This window comes from Tenrec ecaudatus, chromosome X, assembly GCF_050624435.1.
Source record: "Tenrec ecaudatus isolate mTenEca1 chromosome X, mTenEca1.hap1, whole genome shotgun sequence".
In the NCBI taxonomy this organism is placed as follows: Eukaryota; Metazoa; Chordata; class Mammalia; order Afrosoricida; family Tenrecidae; genus Tenrec; species Tenrec ecaudatus.
The window spans coordinates 99,855,314-99,859,983 of record NC_134548.1 but is presented as its reverse complement, the minus strand read 5'-3'; the positions used below and the strand labels follow the sequence as shown (position 1 = coordinate 99,859,983).

Below are 4,670 nucleotides of genomic sequence, written 5' to 3'. Positions count from 1 at the left end.
AATTGGAGGTTCCTTCAAGACGTGATTCACCACAAAATTGGAATTGACATCTCTTGAGCTGGAGACAGTCAGATCCTGTCATATGGCTGACTGTTGGTGACCTGCCTTACTGTTTTCTGCCTGTGCTTGGAAAGCCTGAATTTCTCTACAGAGGACTACCTGGCATCCCTCAAGACTTGAAGGACTGCCAGTGTATTACAACTGTCTCACTGGAGTGTGTTTCTCTGAACCATTTGTACTGCTTTATAATTTGATTAACTGTTTATTTCTTGTGTGGTATATCTATCTGTGTATATATATAATTATTAATGATCTGGTTTTGTCTCTCTAGAGAACCCTGACTAACACATGGACTCATACACTATTTTTCCTTTTATGTTTGTCTAATTTCACTCAACATAATGATTTCCAGAGGCATCCATGTCCTGAGATATTATCTGGTTTCATCTTTGGTTTTTTAGGGATGCATATTATTCCATTATATTTATGTACCAGAATTTCTTTATCAATTCCTCTACTTATCGGCATTTCAATTGTTTCCAGTTTCTTTCAATAGTGAAATGTGCTGCAAGGAACATGGGAAAGTATTTATCTGTTCATATCCTGCTTCATATTTCTTTGGGCATTGCTGAGTTGTGTGATATTTATATTCCCAGCTGTATTAGGTACAACCATATCAATTTCCACAAAGGTTGTACATGTTTATCAGGTGACCTATAGTGTATAAGCATTCCAAATTTCTCTGCACCCTCTCCAGAAGTTGTTACTCTTTTGTTGTTTGCTTGTTTTTAAATTGGGCTATTATTGTGGGTGTAAGGTCATATCTCCTGATTTTTTTATTTGCATCTCCTAGATGGTTAGTGATTTGCACATTTGCTCATGTGTTTGTTAGCCATTTGAATGTTGTCCCTGGCATGTTTTCTATTCATGTCCTTGGCTCAGCTTTTTGTCGATTATTTTTCTTATTGAGATGCTGCAGAATTCTACAGATTTTTGCAAATAATCCCTACTCCATTGTATCATAGCTAAGAAATTTCCCCAATCTTTGGCTCTTGTTTCATTCTTTTGATGTAGTTTTTTTTTAAACAGTCATTGGCACTTCATCCACATATAAATAGTTCAACCATATCAAGAAGAGGTAGTTATACAATCTTAATCACAATCAGTTTTAGAACATATTGTTTTTCTCCATACGCATTGTTATTTATGCATTTTTTCACTTTAGGCAAAAATATATACAGCGATACATTTACCAATTGAGGTAGTTAATTGTGCCAACCTGGCCAATAAACACCTGTGGGGTTAAATGAAGGGCGGAGAGATAAATGGCTCGGTGAGCTTCACCTTTCTAGTTCTTAGGTCTCTTTCTCTCTGATGGTTGGACCGGGGTGCAGCTGCTTTAGTCAGTTCCCTGCTTTACTTGGCAAGGCTTACTTCCTGCAAGACATCCCTGAAGAAAAGACCCATGGAGCTACCCCCATGCAGCCCTGGGTGTTGGAGCAGCCGCGTGGAGACCCCTGAAAGCACTGAGATGTTTATACATTCACTGACTCGGGTTTCCTCCTGCAGTCGGCATCATTGCATGTGTTTTGTGAGATGAAGGAGGACTTTGTGGAATGCTGTTGGACATATGGGTTAATGAGTTAATGTTGGATGTGTGGGATTGGGCAGCACTGGGTTAGGATGTTTTCTTAATGTGCACTTAACCTTTATATAAAACACTCTCTTATACACGAGTTTCTGTGGATTTGCTTCTCTAAAGTACCCAGACTAATACACCAATTCAGCAAGTTTTATAGTTATAATTCAGTGCCATTGATTATATTATCCCCTCTTTAAATTGTTCCACCACAATTAAAATGAAATGAATGCTCCCTAAGCAAAAGCTCTTCTTCCTTCACCCATAGTAAACATAGGTCAAGTTTGGTTTCTTTCTTCTTTCTTCAGTAATTTTATTGATAAAATAGTCACATGTACACATCTATTGTTAAAATGCTTCTAAAAAGAGTTGTATACACATAATCACAATCAGCTCTAATGTTTCCTCACCCTTCCCACATCCACTGATCACTCCCAAATTACTTTCTCCTAATTCCCAATAAACCATATGCATCCATTCCTGTGCTTCTTATACTGGGAGACCTAACAGAAATAATAAAAAACAAAAATTATTTGGAAGAGAAAGAAGAAAACAATAATAATAACATAAAGGAAAAATAAAGAGGGAGAAAGAAAAAAGCACCAACAATATTTTATTTCTTTAGGGGGATAGTGCGAACGTAGTCTCCCACTACCACAATTTATGCAGTTGAATTTCCCACATTTGAGGAAATCGCAGGGGTCAGCACACCTGGAGTGCAGTGGGTGAGCCTCGCCCTGGGAGAACCACCTTCATGGTCATGGTATCTCCCCTGCCAGGTAAGTATACCAACAATATTTTAAAAGCCAGAAAAGACAAATTTTCTTTTGAACAATCAAGGAAGTGAGAAACAAATCCAAAAAAACTCATATGAATATAAGAGAGAGTTTTATATAAAGAGTAAGTTTACATTAAGAAAGCATCAAAACCCAGTGCTGTCCAAGCCCATAAGTCCAACCTTAGCCCATTTGTCTGACACCGATAAAACCAAGTATCATATTATACTTTCCATAATATAATTAAGCTAAAAAATTTTCTGTGTGGCAGTAAAGCTATTATGAATTCCTTTATTTGTTCCTTGTAAGGAAATATCTTTATTTCTCCTACCTATTTGAGGGATACTTTTGCTTCATATAGGATTCTGGTTGGCATTGTTTTTTTTTCTTTCAAGATTTGATGTGTCACTTCATTGTCTTCTTGCCTGCATAGTTTCTAATGAGAAAACTGAGCTTATCCTTATCATTCTTCCTGTGTAGGTGACTATTCTTTTTCTCTGTGCGGCCCTCAGGATTCGCTCCTCTTCCTTGAAATTACAGAGTTGGACTACGATACATAATGATGCTTTTGTTTTGGAGGCTCTATCTTATTTGAAATGTTCTCAGTTTCTTGAATAGTTATTTTTTCCTCTTTTATGATGTCAGGGAACATTTCTTCCATTAATTCTTGTACTGTTTTCTCTGTAGATTAATTTACTTCTTGTCTTGTGATTTCTGTGGTAATAATTTCTTTTGTATAAATTAATATCAAACAATTCCCAAGGAATCTGAGATTGAAGTCTCAATGTCCACTCTTCCAAGATACTAGTCTGCTCCATCCCCACCATGCCCAACTCCTTCCTTAAGGATAATTCCTCAAGTTTCTGTGCATGGCTGCAGTGTCCCATGGCAATTATTGAAAATTTTAGAAAATATTTCAAGTATTGGTGGGTGCTGTTCATTCTAAGTTTGAATATGAGGAAAGGGGTAAGCCAGATGCTGGGTTCAGAAGATGCGTTCCACTCCTATCTCTTGTAAGTGATGGAGTCACATGCCTGGCTTCCCAGAGGGCTCATTTTATATGCAGCAGGATAGCATTGCAGTGGATTCAGTTCACAATTACTTATTGGCTAATCCTTTCAGTGTCTTCCAACACTTTCTTACAAAACCCAAGCAGAAAAAGGTCGTTGGGTGTGAGTTACATTAACCATACACATAGTCAATATAAATGCAACAAATGAAAAACCATCCAAATATATTAATCAAATTCTTACAGAAATGAAGAGAAAAATAGATTATAATACTAGAAGATTTCAATACATCACTCTCAACTAAAGATTGATCAATTAGAAAGGATATCAACAAAGTTACAAAAATATTAAATAACATAATCATTCAACTGGATTATATATATGTATACATATATATATAATGAAACGTGAAAAAAATTTAATTTCACATTGTTCTATAGCATCCGTGGATGCTATTGTAGAATAGACTATATTTTAGATCATAAAGCAAGCATTGATAAATTAAAAAGGAATGGGATAGTACGAACTTTGTTTTTTTCAGATTGTAATGCTGTAAAATGAGAAACCAATAAAAAATTATATACTCCAAAAAAGGAAATACATGGAAATTAAATAATTCTTTAAAATAATTTTATTGAGAGCTCATACAACTCTTATCACAATTCATACATCCATCCATTATGTCAAGCATATTTGTACATTTGTTGCAATCATCATTCTTGAAACATTTTCTTTCTACTTGAGCCCTTGGTATCAGTTCCTCATTTTTCCTCTCCCACCCCCTACCTTCCCGCCCTAATGAACCATTGATAATTTATAAATTACTATTTTTTCATGTCTTACACTGGCTATTGTATCCTTTCACCCAGTTTTCTGTTGTCCATCCCCCAGGGAGGTGTTTATATATAGATCATTGTGATCTACATACCCCCCACCTTCCCCTTTCCCTTCTGGTATTGTTTCTCTCATTAATGCTCCTGAGGGGTTTATCTGTCCTGGATTCCCTGTGTTTCTAGCTCTGATATGTATCAGTTTACACCCTCTAGTCTAGCCACATTTGTAAGGTAGAATTGACATCATGATAGTGGGGGGTCATTAAAGAACTAGAGGAAAGTTGTATGTTTCATTGGTGCTATTCTGCACCCTGACTGGCTCATCTCCTCCCTGTGACCCTTCTTTAAGGGGATGTCAGTTACCTACAGATGGACTTTGAGTCTCCACTCTGCACTCCCCTCATTCACAATG

General features: G+C 36.5%; 1 non-coding gene across 1 annotated transcript; it reads right to left on the bottom strand.

Annotated features, from left to right (window-relative positions):
• Positions 1-2,262: 2,262 nt before the first annotated feature.
• LOC142435085 (U1 spliceosomal RNA) lies at positions 2,263-2,426 on the bottom strand. The gene has a single exon (XR_012781233.1). It is a non-coding gene; the product is annotated as a U1 spliceosomal RNA (small nuclear RNA).
• Between the last annotated feature and the right edge of the window lie 2,244 nt (positions 2,427-4,670).